The following is a 17115-nucleotide window of genomic DNA, read 5'->3' on the forward strand; positions in this document are numbered from 1 at the left end:
CTAGCTTCTGGCTATTTTCTGGCTAGATTCTGGCTAGTTTCTGGCTAGCTTCTTGGAGTTTCTGGCTAGCTTCTTGGAGGATTACAGATTTGAGGTAAATAATACTTTTTATAAATATAAATTGGTGAGGCGGGTTGCAGGAGAGTGTTTTGAAGATGAGTTTATGGAAAATAAAAATAAAATGTATGAAAAAAGTTGTAAATATATATATATATATATATTCGGGACACGACAAGACGAGGACAAAAGACGTCTAAACTGCTATGCCATCTTGGGACGACACGTTATGGACCAGGACCGGCCCTGATCAGCGTTGATTAGTCTAGAAATTAAGAAAAGATTCTGTATCAAATGATACTGTACCATGCCAGGTTGGAGAGGATTGGCCAGTTGTCCGTTTGACAACCTTAGCACATTACAGGCCTCAGAGCCAGAACAACATTGTCCACCCATACTTTTAAAGCAACACTAAGTAAAACAATTTTGGGGGGGTAAAACAATGGAGGAATCTCTTTTAAGCATTTCAACAGTGCTCATTCATGATACTCACAAACATCACACCTATAGGCTTTAAAACTTCTTATGGCTGGGATCCCACTGATGGGATCGATATGACATCAGCCAGTGAAAGTGCAGGGCGCCAAATTCAAAACAACAGAAATCCCATAATTAAGATTCCTCAAACATAGAAGAATTTCACACCATTTTAAAGATATACTTCTTGTTAATCCCGACACAGTGTCCAATTTCAAATAGGCTTTACAGCGAAAGCACCACAAACGATTATGTTCGGTCAGAGCCAAGTCACAGAAAAACACAGCCATTTTTCCAGCCAAATTGAGGAGTCACAAAAATCAGAAATAGAGATAAAATTAATCACTAACCTTTGATGATCGTCATCAGATGACACTCATAGGACTTCATTTTACACAATACATGTATGTTTTGTTTGCTAAAGTTCATATTTATATAAAAAAAATCTCAGTATACATTAGCGCGTTATGTTCAGTAGTTCCAAAAACATCCGGTGATTTTGCAAAGAGCCACATCAATTTACAGAAATACTCATGATAAATGTTGATAAAAATACAAGTGTTATGCATAGAACTTTAGATACACTTCTCCTTAATGCAACCGCTGTGTCAGATTTCAAAAAAGCTTTACGGAAAAAGCACACCGTGCAATAATCTGAGTACGGCGCTCAGAGACCAAACAAGACCAAACAAGCCAAAAAGATATCCACCATATTGTGCAGTCAGAAATAACATTATAAATATTAACTTACCTTTGATGATCTTCATCAGAATGCACTCACAGGAATCCCCGTTCCACAATAAATGTTTGTTTTGTTCAATAATGTCCATCATTTATGTCCAAATAGATACTTTGGTTAGTGTGTTTTATAAACAAATCCAAACTCACGAAGCGTGTTCACTAGGAGCAGACGAAATGTCAAAAACTTCTGTTACAGTCTGTAGAAACATGTCAAACGATGTATAGAATCAATCTTTAGGATGTTTTTAACATAAATCTTCAATAATGTTCCAACCGGAGAATTCCTTTGTCTTCAGAAATGCAATGGAACGTGAGCTACCTCTCACGTGAATGAGCATCACGACCTTGTGGCAATCTGCCAGACCACTGACTCAAAGAGCCCTTATGAGCCCCTCCTTTACAGTAGATGCATCAAACAAGGTTCTAAAGACTGTTGACATCTAGTGGAAGCTGTAGGAAGTGCAACATGACCAGTATCCCACTGTATCGTCAATAGGGAATGAGTTGAAAAATGACAAACCTCAAATGTTCCACTTCATGGTTGGATTTTTTTCTCAGGTTTTTGCCTGCCATATGAGTTTGGTTATACTCACAGACCTCATTCAAAATGTTTTAGAAACTTCTGAGTGTTTTCTATCCAAATATAATATAATATCCAAATATAATGTAATAATATGCATATATTAGCAACTGGGACTGAGTAGCAGGCAGTTTACTCTGGGCACCTCTGGGCACCTTATTCATCCAAGCTACTCAATACTGCCCCCAGCCATAAGAAGTTATTAATGTTCCTCTCTTTTTGTGGCACCAGTCTAAATGCTGCCAAATTCGTCTTGCTCTTCTGTTCAATCAGATGTGTAAGAAAAAGGTTTGTGTTTGTGTGTGAGATCAGGTATGAAGGCTTCTTGTACCTGGTAAAAGCTCTGTCATGCACAGATTGCACACTTATGAAAGTCACACAGATTCACACAGATGACAGTTACAGCTTTTTGATTGGTCCGTGGTTGGTTGTACAGAAAGCTAATGACATTACAAGTATGTATTGAGTATTGCAACTCAAAGGCTACTGTAAAATTCATACTGTACAGTTCAAGTCCTGAATACTGATTGGCTGAAAGACATATTTTTTTTCTTCCTTTCTTTAACTAGGCAAGTCAGTTAAGAACAAATTCTTATTTTCATTGACAGCTTAGGAACACTGGGTTAAGTGCCTTGTTCAGAACAACAGATTCTTACCTTGTCAGCTCAGGGATTTGATCTTGTAACCTTTCAGTTACTAGTCAACCGCTCTAACCACTAGGCTACCTGCTGCTAGATATCAGACAGTATACTATGGGTATGGTAAAACTGTTATTTTTACTGCTCTAATTATGTTGGTAACCAGTTTATAATAGCAATAAGGCTTCACAGGATTTGTGGTATATCGACAATATACCACGACTAAGGGCTGTGTTCAGGCACTCTGTGGTGTGTCGTGCTTAAATAACAGCCCTTAGCCGTGGTATATTAGCCATATACCACACCCCTTCAGTCCTTTATTGCTATTGTAAGACATTTGTCTGAGCTCATTAAAGATTTACTATGGGACTTCTAACATGAACATTTGTGGAATATGGGCATCATATGGACACTCCTGGCAGCAAAACAAATATAACAAGTTATTGATTCAAAGCCAGCCCAGATTTTCTCATCTGAATGTTCAGACTGAATTGACCAGCAGCCGGAGTGAGGGAGACACTTACTGGTCATAAAGAATACTGCTGGACACTCTGTCAAATATACCTTATTGACCATAAAGAATAGTGCTGGACACTGCCAAATAGACCTTATTGGTCATAAAGAATAGTGCTGGACACTGTCAAATAGACCTTATTGGTCATAAAGAATACTGCTGGACACTCTGTCAAATATACCTTATTGACCATAAAGAATAGTGCTGGACACTGCCAAATAGACCTTATTGGTCATAAAGAATAGTGCTGGACACTGTCAAATAGACCTTATTGGTCATAAAGAATACTGCTGGACACTGTCAAATATACCTTATTGGTCATAAAGAATACTGCTGGACACTGTCAAATAGACCTTATTGGTCATAAAGAATAGTGCTGGACACTGTCAAATAGACCTTATTGACCATAAAGAATAGTGCTGGACACTGTCAAATAGACCTTATTGGTCATAAAGAATAGCGCTGGACACTGTCAAATAGACCTTATTGGTCATAAAGTATAGTGCTGGACACTCTGTCAAATAGACCTTATTGGTCATAAAGAATAGTGCTGGACACTGCCAAATAGACCTTATTGGTCATAAAGAATAGTGCTGGACACTGTCAAATAGACCTTATTGGTCATAAAGAATACTGCTGGACACTGTCAAATAGACCTTATTGGTCATAAAGAATAGTGCTGGACACTGTCAAATAGACCTTATTGGTCATAAAGAATACTGCTGGACACTGTCAAATAGACCTTATTGGTCATAAAGAATAGTGCTGGACACTGTCAAATAGACCTTATTGGTCATAAAGAATACTGCTGGACACTGTCAAATAGACCTTATTGGTCATAAAGAATACTGCTGGACACTGGTAGAAGCAAAATGGTGAAACTTCCAGCTAGCCTATCAGAGTGCAAAGTGGAGCTGTTACCATATTGTTTACACCTGTCAAAAAAGAAAAGTGTATAGAGTGTAGTGCTTAGGGGTCCACTTGGGATTGGGTCGTAAATTCCAAGCATCTGCCTCTAACCCTAGGAAGCTCTTTGCCACCTTCTCCTCCCTCCTGAATCCTCCTCCCCCTCCCCCCCTCCTCCCTCTCTGCAGATGACTTCGTCAACCATTTTGAAAAGAAGGTCGACGACATCCGATCCTCGTTTGCTAAGTCAAACGACACCGCTGGTTCTGCTCACACTGCCCTACCCTGTGCTCTGACCTCTTTCTCCCCTCTCTCTCCAGATGAAATCTCGCTTCTTGTGACGGCCGGCCGCCCAACAACCTGCCTGCTTGACCCTATCCCCTCCTCTCTTCTCCAGACCATTTCCGGAGACCTTCTCCCTTACCTCACCTCACTCATCAACTCATCCCTGACCGCTGGCTACGTCCCTTCTGTCTTCAAGAGAATGAGAGTTGCACCCCTTCTGAAAAAACCTACACTCGATCCCTCTGATGTCAACAACTACAGACCAGTATCCCTTCTTTCTTTTCTCTCCAAAACTCTTGAACGTGCCGTCCTTGGCCAGCTCTCCCGCTATCTCTCTCAGAATGACCTTCTTGATCCAAATCAGTCAGGTTTCAAGACTAGTCATTCAACTGAGACTGCTCTTCTCTGTATCACGGAGGCGCTCCGCACTGCTAAAGCTAACTCTCTCTCCTCTGCTCTCATCCTTCTAGACCTATCGGCTGCCTTCGATACTGTGAACCATCAGATCCTCCTCTCCACCCTCTCCGAGTTGGGCATCTCCGGCGCGGCCCACGCTTGGATTGCGTCCTACCTGACAGGTCGCTCCTACCAGGTGGCGTGGCGAGAATCTGTCTCCTCGCCACGCGCTCTCACCACTGGTGTCCCCCAGGGCTCTGTTCTAGGCCCTCTCCTATTCTCGCTATACACCAAGTCACTTGGCTCTGTCATAACCTCACATGGTCTCTCCTATCATTGCTATGCAGACGACACACAATTAATCTTCTCCTTTCCCCCTTCTGATGACCAGGTGGCGAATCGCATCTCTGCATGTCTGGCAGACATATCAGTGTGGATGACAGATCACCACCTCAAGCTGAACCTCGGCAAGACGGAGCTGCTCTTCCTCCCGGGGAAGGACTGCCCGTTCCATGATCTCGCCATCACGGTTGACAACTCCATTGTGTCCTCCTCCCAGAGCGCTAAGAACCTTGGCGTGATCCTGGACAACACCCTGTCGTTCTCAACTAACATCAAGGCTGTGGCCCGTTTCTGTAGGTTCATGCTCTACAACATCCGCAGAGTACGACCCTGCCTCACACAGGAAGCGGCGCAGGTCCTAATCCAGGCACTTGTCATCTCCCGTCTGGATTACTGCAACTCGCTGTTGGCTGGGCTCCCTGCCTGTGCCATTAAACCCCTACAACTCATCCAGAACGCCGCAGCCCGTCTGGTGTTCAACCTTCCCAAGTTCTCTCACGTCACCCCGCTCCTCCGCTCTCTCCACTGGCTTCCAGTTGAAGCTCGCATCCGCTACAAGACCATGGTGCTTGCGTACGGAGCTGTGAGGGGAACGGCACCGCAGTACCTCCAGGCTCTGATCAGGCACTACACCCAAACAAGGGCACTGCATTCATCCACCTCTGGCCTGCTCGCCTCCCTACCACTGAGGAAGTACAGTTCCCGCTCAGCCCAGTCAAAACTGTTCGCTGCTCTGGCCCCCCAATGGTGGAACAAACTCCCTCACGACGCCAGGACAGCGGAGTCAATCACCACCTTCCGGAGACACCTGAAACCCCACCTCTTTAAGGAATACCTAGGATAGGATAAAGTAATCCTTCTCACCCCCCCCTTAAATGATTTAGATGCACTATTGTAAAGTGGCTGTTCCACTGGATGTCATAAGGTGAATTCACCAATTTGTAAGTCGCTCTGGATAAGAGCGTCTGCCAAATGACTTAAATGTAAATGTAAATGTATACTCTCTATAGGAGGATCTGAATTGGTTTTGCTCGACTCCTCGCATCCTCTCTTCTGTCCTCTCTCACCTCCTTTTGAAAAAGGCCAGTCTCCATTCGTGTGTCATGAGGCAAATTATGTTTACAGGGGTGGATCCCAAAATAAATGTATAAAGTTAGCTGTGGAAGACATTTTACAGATAAAACAATAAGTAGCATAATGTTTTTAAACGTGTTCATGTTTTTCTCCTCTGACAACACTAAAGCTGATTCAAAGGGGGTGTGGCAGATTTGAAAACCCTTCTGCGGTTGGATACACATGAGTATTCTCGGTGAAAGGTGCCTATCGAGTAGGGGAGGAAACTCTTTCATTTGATTACTAACAAATTGACACACAGTTCGACCACTCGTCAACTTAATGGTTACCGGGTCACTGAGGAGAGAGGATGGTCTTTTGCCCAAAGAAGAAAAGCCCATTCCCTCCAAACATGTGACCACTGACCCCATCATATGGTGGACATACAACAACAACAGAACACAATCCACATTTAATTTAACTAGGTAAGTTAGTTAAGAACAATTTCATATTTACAATGACAGCCTCCCAGGGAACAGTGGGCAGCGACCGAATGACAGATTTTTTACTTTGTCAGCTTGAGGATTCAATCCAGCAACCTTTTGGTTACTGGCCCAACGCCATAACCACTAGGCTACCTGCACCCCAACGGTAGACACATAGGTAGATGAAAATGGCTCATACACAATAAAGAATGAAAGTCATGCTATACAATTATTAGTGGTAATCCAATCTGTTGTTTGTCTAAATATGCTTACAGTCCCATTAGCAACCACCAGAGGAGGCTCATCTAACATAGGCCAACATCACAGAAATGCTGAGAGAGGATGATGTGATGTTATCCATTAATTGCCTCTTCTGTTACCACCTGGAATTGTGAATTCATACCATTCTTTGTTGTTGATAATTAAATATGTCTGTGGTGGTGACAATTACTAATATTCTGGGCAAGGTATACGTAGCCTATTGGGAATCTGGTAAACCATTAAATAATTAAAAGTTAGGGGAAAATATATTTATTTATTTATTATTATTTAGCATGGAAGCTATTTGTAAAAATTTGACAAAACGTAGGCCTATGTCATACATTTACTCCGTTATCAAACCATAAAAACAGAAGATGCCCACTTGTTATGCCTAAAAAGAATTCTGCCACTCAGCTAGAGCTTGTTCGTTGTGGTAACTGTTCCTCTGAACTCCTCGTGCGCACAGCCAGGCAGATGGTCAGCTGTGGGGATGCTTAAAGACACAACGAATGTACCCACATAACAACGGACAAAGTGCTGCCAGGTAAAGAATAGGAAGGAGCACCTGAGTAAAACAAACGCGCGCTCTTGGATTAAGTGGAGGTAGCGGTCCTCCTTTTGGACCGAACAGACACGTTTTTTTTTCGCTATTTAAGGTAAGAATACAGTTTGATAAGAGTGTATTTAAAAAAATAATTCATAGAAAAGTTGTCTGAAGTGCCTAATAAATATAATAGTGAAGAAACAAACTTAACAATTCAGACTAATAAACACATTTGAGTGAAACTGCACTAGAATGGTTGTGTAGCTAGCTGGTGGTTCATATCTAACCGATTTCCACATTCAGATGGGAAGGTGGCATGATTTGTTATAGCAGTAGCGTTGCCAGAAATTCGTTGGTGGGTGGGCCTGCAGAAATGTGGGTAAAAAAAAACAAATGATTTTGCCATGGTGCAAAAGAGAAAAATGTGCAGTTCAATAGTTGATCTCATGCTATTCTACACATTTTGCCATGAGGCTTAGAGAAATTATGAATTTAAGCTACAATATAGGTGTGTTGACTGTGATAAAGGCACTGGATCATGAGCTGTCTTGTTTGCTAAATGAACAACTGAAGTAGGCAGTGCCATGGTGTATACAGCAATAGAAGCACAGTGACATATGCCTCAATGTGGTCATATTGGTGGCTTATTGGGGGTGTGACTTTCTTAGTTATTTTGGCCACCCTTCCCATGAGAATCAATGCCATTCCAATGCACTGCTTGCTATGAATTCTCTCTGATGGTGTTTGCATGTTTAGGTAAAAAGACAAATAATGTCCCATTTGCAGATGTGGAAAACTACCCACAGAGAATAAATATTAAATCCACTTTTTTTGTATTGAGTGAGAAATTCTCTTTCATTTGTGTAGATCTTTGTTTTTGGTAGAACTTTGTGAAGTGCTGTCATCTACTACATGTGGCCGAGTCACATTGAAACAACTAGTTCCTGCAAAGATGTTGGGAAATGCAAGATGTCTGGCAGCTAAAATGGCAGGGTGATTCCTCACTTGGTGCAAAAAGTGGATTTGATATCTTTCTGAATATGTTTTTGGAAGTTCCGCCTGTAACTGGACACAGGCGTTTAATGAGACAAGAAAAGAAAGTAGTATTGCCAAGAAAGTATTGCCAAGAAAAGGTTAGTTGAAAAATTGATGCCAGGATTTTCCAATAGCTACGGTGGAGCAGTTCTATGGAAGAATTCACATTATCACTGTTACAATGTGTAGCTAGCCATATAGGTCCATTCTACTTTCTTGATGCAGGGATCGAACCCACACATTTGGGCTCCACTGTCACCTGTTATACAGTACTGGATGTGTTGTCTGTTTCAAATGCCATTTTCACCTGCTGACACAATCTCTTGGGGACAAACAGTCAACCTTTTCCTACTGTCTGAAGCTGTCAGTTTGGAAATCAGTGGTGAGTATTGCAACCTAGGACAGACGATATTTATGCCATTCAGCAATCCGCGGTGCCGTTCTGTGAGCTTGTGTGGCCTACCACTTCAGAGCTGAGCCGTTGTTGCTCCTTACTTGTTGGAAAGGTGGCATCCTAAGACGGTGCCACATTGAAAGTCACTGAGTTCTTCAGTAAGGCCATTCTACTGCCAATGTTTGTCTATGGAGATTTCATGGCTGTGTGCTCGATTTTATACACCTGTCAGCAATGGGTGTGGCTGAAATAACCGAATCCACTAATTTGAATGGGTGTCCACATACTTTTGCATATAGTGTATACTCTAGCCCAAACCCTTAAACTTAAGCCTTATCCTAGTGCTAAACTTAGCCCTTACCCTAAACCATGTGGAACACCATTTGGGTCTTTGCTTGTTAAAAAAGATACAAGTCAAATAACACTATTTGACACGTCAAATAAGCTTGTTGACCGATCAGGATCTGAATATGACTGCACGTCTCAGAATAATTTAACATGTTCATACATTTAGTACGAGGGCACACGGTCTGTGAATGTATTGTAATGTTGTTGTTTTTAATTGTATAAACTGCCTTAAGTTTACTGGACCCCAGGAAGTCAGTTCACAATAATGGGAATCCATAATATATACAAATACATAGTAAATACACATTGATTACACTATCACTCATATTTCTTATGTCACAGAGATTCACTGATACATCTGCTATGATGCTGGAAAAGTTGCCTTGCGTACCTGCCGCTGCTGCATAAGGCAAGCACACACTTCCCGAAGCACTGGGACAGTGCTGGTCAGAAAAAAGCTAGCTAGCTGATGGATGAAAAAAATGTTCCCCCTAAACATAGCAAAACGACATCATCTGTTTCAGAGGTGGAAAAAGTACACAATTGTCATACTAAGGTAAAGATACCTTAATAGAAAATTACTCAAGTAAAAGTGAAAGTCACCCACTAAAATACTACTTGAGTAAAGTATTTGGTTTTAAAAAAGTATATGTAATTGCTAAAATATCCTTAAGTATCAAAGTAAAAGTATAAATCATTTCAAAGTTTTTATATTAAGCAAACCAGACGTAAGGATCCTCTTCCTGTGAATGACTGGACCAAGGCGCAGCGTGAGATGTGTTCATGATATTTATTTAAAATCAGAACACTAGAACAAAAAACAACAAAGAGGAAAACAAACAATTATGTAAGGAAACTAACAATACAGAAAACAACTACCCACAAAACCCATGTGGGCAAGATTCGCCCTCCTGTCCGGAGCTGCCAGAGTCGCCCTCCTGTCCGGAGCTGCCAGAGTCAGTAGTTGGATCCGGCAGATCCTGGCTGGCTGGCGGTTCTGGCAGATCCTGGCTGACTGGCGGATCTGGAAGAGTCTGGTTGACTGGCGGATCTGGAAGAGTCTGGCTGACTGCCATCTGGAAGATCTGGCTGAAGAGATCTGGAAGAGTCTGGCTGACTGGCGGATCCTGGCAGACTGACGGCTCTGGCTGCTCCATGCTGACTGACGGCTCTGGCTGCTCCATGCTGACTGGCAGCTCTGGCTGCTCCATGCACTGGTGGCTCTGGGCATGCAGACTGCAGCTGCGCTAAACTGGCTGCTCCATGCAGTGAGCTCCGCCCTTGCAGACTGACAGCTGCAGACTGGCAGGAGACTGGCAGCTCTGGCAGACTGGCTAAATGCAGGACAGCTCTGGCTGCTCCATGCAGCGCAGCTCTGGAGTTCCATGCAGAGGAAGCAGCTGGCAGCTCCTTGGCTGCGCTGAACAGGTAGGGAGAGGTGATATGGCAGCGCTGTAGAGGAGGAAGGCTCTGGCTGCGCTGAACAGGCGTGAGACTCCAGCAGCGCAGGAGAGGAGGAAGGCTCTGGCTGCGCTGAACAGGCGGGAGACCCTGGTAGCGCTGTAGAGGAGAAAGGCTCCGGCAGCGCTGTACAGTCGGGAGACTCCGGCAGCGCAGGAGAGGAGGAAGGCTCCGGCAGCGCTGAAGAGGCGAGGCGCACTGTCAGCCTGATGCGTGGTGCTGGCACTGGTGGTACTGGGCCGAGGACACGCACAGGAAGCCTGGTGCGGGAAGATGCCACCGGAGGACTGGTGTGTGGAGGTGGCACTGGATAGACCGGACCGTGCAGGCGCACTGGAGCTCTTGAGCACCGAGCCTGCCCAACCTTACCTGGCTCGATGCCCACTCTAGCCCGGCCAATACGAGGAGCTGGTATGTACCGCACCGTGCTATGCACCCGCACTGGGGACACCGTGCGCATCCACAGCATAACACGGTGCCTGCCCGGTCTCTTTAGCCCCCCGGTAAGCACAGGAAGTTTGCGCAGGTCTCCTACCTGGCGTAGCCATACTCCCTGTGAGCCACCCCACCAAGACATTTTTGGGGCTGACTCTCGGGCTTCCATCCGCTTTGCCGTGCTGCCTCCTCATACCTGCGCCTCTCCGCTTTATCCGCCTCCAGTTCTTCTTTGGGGTGGCGATATTCTCCAGGCTGAGACCAGGGTCCTTCACCGTCCAGTTCGTCTTCCCATGTCCATTCCTTCTCTTGCTGCACCTTGGGGCGGCTACACTCCCCTGGTTTAGCCCAGCGTCCTCTCCCGTCGAGGATTTACTCCCAAGTCCAGAAAGTCTTGTCACGCTGCTCCTGCTGCTGCTGTTGGCTGTTACCATGCCGCTTGGTCCTGTTGTGGTGGGTGATTCTGTAACGGCTTTCGTCTGGTGGAAGAGAAGCGGACCAAAATGCAGCGTGGTATTTCTGAGACATGTTTAATGAGGAATGAAAAAACAAACTATACAAAAACAACAAACGGAACGTGAAAACCTATACAGCCTATCTGGTGACAACAAACACAGAGACAGGAACAATCACCCACAAAATACTCAAAGAATTTGGCTGCCTAAATATGGTTCCCAATCAGAGACAACGATAATCACCTGACTCTTGATTGAGAACCGACTCACCTGATTGAGAACCGCCTCAGGCAGCCATAGACTATGCTATACACCCCCAAGACAAAACACACCACAAAAAACCCATGTCACACCCTGGCCTGACCAAATAAATGCAGACAAACACAATATACTTCGACCAGGGCGTGACATTGTGGCTAGCTTCACAACACATAACCTGGTCCGGTCGAGTCTCACTAGCCAGATGAAGCTTGCTGGCTACTTATAACCTTAGCTTTGGTCAACAGGGTTAAGTTGCTGGCTAGCTATTTATTTTCATGAACTGAAAGTTCAATTTCAATAGGCAAACAACAAGAAGTGGCAACCTAGCTAATACTTCCTCACAAGGGTTCCTAAATCATTGCTAAGAGTAATGAAAATGACTGCAGTTTCTACTGGTCATTGTTTTTAGGCTGATTGTATTGGTGCTAGCTTGTTACCAAGCTAAAGCTAGCTACCCCAGAAGTTGCGATCGAACAAATGATGCTTTATTACCAATGTGGTATTGTAAACACATTGTTCGTGGCCGGTGTTTGCTTGTTTGCAGACTTTTTTGTACAGCTTTGACAGTGCTACTCTATCCTTTTTGACACGCAAAGACCCAAACGGCGTTCCATATGTCCGTATGTCGTGAAGCTAATAGCATTGACGCATTACTTTGTAACTCCGGTAGGGCAACATCTGATGAATAGCACACTTGGTAGTGTGTACCGGTGCTCAACCAGTCGGCGAAAGCCAACACCACCCACGACAGAGAATGGCTGATTGTTATGGGCAGTGAATTTCATTATTTTGGCTTTAATGGTTTCACCTTTGAGTTGCTGAAATGTTGTTACTCTTTCAAATGACTGCTCAACTTGTTGACTGCTTGATCCACACAGCAGACATTGTGGGCTTGTTTAGGAATGCTGTGTTGCACGTATAGTGCAACATTTTACATGGCGTCATTACGCCATGTACCTACGTTATATAAATATGCACGTCAGGTTTGACATCCGTTTTGCACATTGGCGTTAAACTAGACATCCCAATATGTTCACCGCTATGTCGTACATCCCTACCCAATACCCCATAATGTCAAAGTGGAATTAGGTTTTTTGAAATTTTTACACATTAATAAAATATGAAAACTGTAAAGTATTCAACCCCTTTGTTATGGCAAGCGTAAATAAGTTCAGGAGTAATCATTTGCTTAACAAATCACATAATAAGTTGCATGGACTCACTCTGGGAGCAATAATAGTGTTTAATATGATTTTTGAAGGACTTTCTCATCTCTGTACCCACATATACAATTATCTGTAAGGTCCTTTAGTCAAGCAGTGAATTTCAAACACAGATTCAACCACAAAGACCAGGGATGTTTTCCAATGCCTCACAAAGAAGGGCACCTGTTGGTAGATGGGTTAAATAAAGCAGACATTGATTATCCCGTTCAGCATGGTAAAGTGATTAATTAGACTTCGGATGGTGTATCAATACACCCAGTCACTACAAAGACACAGGCGTCCTTCCCAACTCAGTTGCCGGAGAGGAAGGAAACCACTCAGGGATTTCACCATGAAGCCAATGGTGACTTTAAAACAGTTACTGGGTTTAATGGCTGTGATAGGAGAAAACTGAGAATGGATCAACAACATTGGAATTACTCCACAATACTAACCTAATAGACAGAGTTAAAAGAAGGAAGCCTGTACAGAATGCAAATATTCCAAAACATGCATCCTGTTTGCAACAAGACACTAAAATAATACTGCAGAAAATGTGACAAAACAATTAACTTTTTGGCCTGAGTACCAAGTGCTATGTTTGGTGTAAATCCAAGACAACACATTACTGAGTACCACTCTCCATATTCTCAAGAATAGTGGTGGCTGCAGTATGTTATGGGTATGCTTGTAATTGTTAAGGACTGAGTTTTTCAGGATAAAAAAAGAAACCTAGTTTAAAACTTGGTCCAGTCTGCTTTCCAACAGACACTGGGAGATTATTTCACATTTCAGCAGGACAATAATCTAAAACAGTTTTGACTTAAATCTGCTTGATAATCTTTGGTAAGACCTGAAAATAGTTGCTTAGCAATGATCAACAACCAATTGGACAAAGCTTGAAGAATTTAGCAAAGAACATTGAGCATTTGTTGCACAATCCAGTTGTGGAAATGTCAAGCCTGTGGGTAACTGGTGAAAGGAGTCAGGCGCAGGAGAGCTGAGATGCGTGGACAAGTTATTTAACACAAGAAAAACACCAGTATAAACACAATACTATGGTGCTGGAAAAATACCGGTAACATGAAATAAACGGGCGTAATAACAAAACCCGGTAACAAATATACCAGCGGTCAGATACAGCCTTACAATAAAACAAACATGGGGGAAATCATCATGAACATTTAATGGGGGAATTGAAACCAGGTGTGTAAAAATCAAAGACAAAACAAATGGAAAATGAAAAGTGGATCGGTGATGGCTAGAAGGCCGGTGATGGCTAGAAGGCCGGTGACCGCCGAACGTCGCTCGAACATGGAGAGGGACCGACTCCGGCGGAAGTCGTGACAGGAAAGCTCTTAGAGACATGTAATCACTGCCAAAGGTGATTCTACAAAGTATTGACTGAGGGGTGTGAATTCTAAGTGACCCCAAATTAGCTAACACAACATGCCATTGGAAAACAGGAGTGATGGTTGCTGATAATGGGCCTCTGTACGCCTATGTTGATATTCCATCAAAAATATGCGGTTTCCAACTATAATAGTCATTTACAACATGAACAATGTCTACACTGTATTTCTGATCAATGTAATGTTATTTTAATGGACAAAACATTTCTTAGTTACCCCGGCAGTGTATGTAAATGAGTCTGTATTTCATTTTCAGTACATTTGCTAAAATGTCTAAAAACATGTTTTCACTTTGTCATTATGGTGTAAATGGGTAAGAACAAATTACAATTAAATCCATTTTAATTCCACTTTGTAACACAACAAAATCTGGAGAAAGTCAAGGGGTGTGAATATTTCTGAAGGCACTGTATCTAGCTAGGTGTCATCATCTAAAATACCCCTAATTTATAAGACAGTTTTTGTATTTGGGTGATGATGGTTGGACTTGGGCTAGTCAACCCACACTAGCCATGCTTATAACGACAACAGGGCTAGGTAGCTGGCTAGCTTTTTTAGTTATCTATACTGAACAAAAATAGAAATGCAACATGCAACAATTTCAAAGATTTTACTGAGTTACAATTCATATTGGGAAATCAGTCAATTGAAATAAATTCACTAGACTGTAATCTATGGATTTCACATGAGTGGAAATACAGATACAGTAACTTTAGGGGCGTGGATCAGAAAACCAGTCAGTATCTGGTGTGACCCATTTACCTCATGCCCCAGGATCTCGTCACAATATCTCTGTGCATTCAAATTGCCATCAATAAAATGCAATTGTGTTTGTTGTCCGTAACTTATGCCTGCCTATACCATAACCCCACCACCACCATGGGGCACTCTGTTCACAGCGTTGGCATCAGCAAACCACTCATCCACCCGACCCCATACACATTGTCTGTGGTTGTGAGGCCAGTTGGACGTACTGCCAAATTCTCTAAAACAACATTAGAGGCGATTATAGTAGAGAAATGAACATTACATTCTCTGGCAACAGCACTGGTGGACATTACTGCAGTCAGCATGCCAATTCCACACTCCCTCAAGACTTGAGACATTTGTGGCATTGTGTTTGTTACAAAACTGCAGATTTTAGTGGCCTTTTATTGTCCCCAGTACAAGGTGCCCCTGTGTAATGTTCATTATGTTTCATCAGCTTTTTGATATGCCACACCTGTCAGATGGATGGATTATCTTGGCAAAGCAGAAATGTTCATTGCACAAAATTTTAGAGAAATAAGCTTTTTGTTCATATGGAATATATCTGGGATCATTTATTTCAGCTCATGAAACATGGGACAAACACTTTACATGTTGCATTCATATTTTTGTTGAATGTAGCTAGCTATCTAGTTATTTTCATGAACTGAAGTTCAATTTCAATAGGAGAACAACAAGTTGGTGCCTAGTCACATTCCTAAATTATTGCTAAGAATATTTACAATTATTGCAGTTTCTGGTCATTGTTCTCAGGCTGGTTGAATTGGTACTAGTTAGGTACCAAGCTAAAGCTAGCTAACTAGCTACCCCAGAAGTTGCTAAAAACATCTGTATTAAATACATTTGTGAGTGACTTTGTCATACTGCAAACCGAAGTCAACTTAGTAAGGAGAAAACCGACCTCCTGTTCCAAAACTGTAATCAATGTTGACAAAATGCTTGACTACTATTCTGTATTTTGACTAGCTAGGATGAATCAGGTGCAACTGCTTGGGATGTGGCTGGCTGGCAGAAGAAGCAGGATCACTATCCTTTCTCCCCTGCCTGTAGTCTGCTTGTATGTCATGGAGAATGTTGGACTACCAAGCTAACATTTTTGATTTTGCTCGTTTGATCCTGATCTTATTTCAAATGCTCACACAGACGTTTTGTCATTCGATCGAACAAATAATTGTTTATTACCAACGCGGTACTGTAAACACATCGTGGCCGATGTGTGTGTGTGCTTGTTTACAGATTTTTTTGCTACTGACCTTATTGGTGGGGCTTGGCTTGCTCATACAATTTCAGAGCACACGGCATTCAAACTAAAAGCTTATTTGACACAAACGGTGTTAAATTAAACCTAGCCCTAACCCATACTTAACTCCTATCCTAACTCTTATTATGAACCTAACCCTAACCTTAACAGGCAGTTTTTTATCAACAGATAGTTTGCTGATAGTATGGCCATCTGTCGATCATCTATATGGGACCATCCAAATAAAGTGTTTAAAAAAGATGTGTGTGTGTATATATATATATGTATATATATAAAATTAACCATCATTTTTTAACCTAGCCGAGTGACATCACAAGCAGAAGACTATAGTAAAATGGCCATGTGCATGACCTTCGATCTCTTACACACTCTTTCACTTGTTTTGCTGTTCAAAACCCAGACAGACATTCTTGAATAGCAGGCCATCTGCTAGTCCAGGTGCACGATATCTCATTACCCTCAGATCACTGTGTAAAAGTGTGGATTGATGTGATTGGTTGGCAAGGGGGAACAGAGTCTCATTCGCCTCTTAGACACAATGTCTGGTAAAAATGTGTTTTTTTTACCCCCTTTTTCATCATATCCAAGTGATAGTTACAGTCTTGTCCCATCGCTGCAACTCTCGTACGCCCTTGGGAGAGGCGAAGGTCGAGAGCCGTGTGTCCTCCGAAACACAACCCCGCCAAGCCGCACTGCTTCTTGACATAATGCACGCTTAACTCAGAAGCCAGTCGCACCAATGTGTCAGAGGAACCACTGTACACCGGGCAACCGTGGCAGCTTGTATGCGCCCAGCCGCCG

General features: G+C 42.8%; 1 protein-coding gene across 1 annotated transcript in view; it reads left to right on the plus strand.

Moving 5' to 3' along the window:
* Positions 1-7233: 7233 nt before the first annotated feature.
* plxnb1a (plexin b1a) overlaps positions 7234-17115 on the plus strand; it is a 99277-nt gene continuing 89395 nt past the window's right edge. The window contains exon 1 of the mRNA XM_064922162.1: positions 7234-7391. The gene's annotated coding sequence lies outside the window, so the exon portion shown is untranslated. The remainder of the gene's footprint in view (positions 7392-17115) is intronic.

This window comes from Oncorhynchus masou, chromosome 18 (genome assembly GCF_036934945.1).
Source record: "Oncorhynchus masou masou isolate Uvic2021 chromosome 18, UVic_Omas_1.1, whole genome shotgun sequence".
NCBI lineage: Eukaryota > Metazoa > Chordata > Actinopteri > Salmoniformes > Salmonidae > Oncorhynchus > Oncorhynchus masou.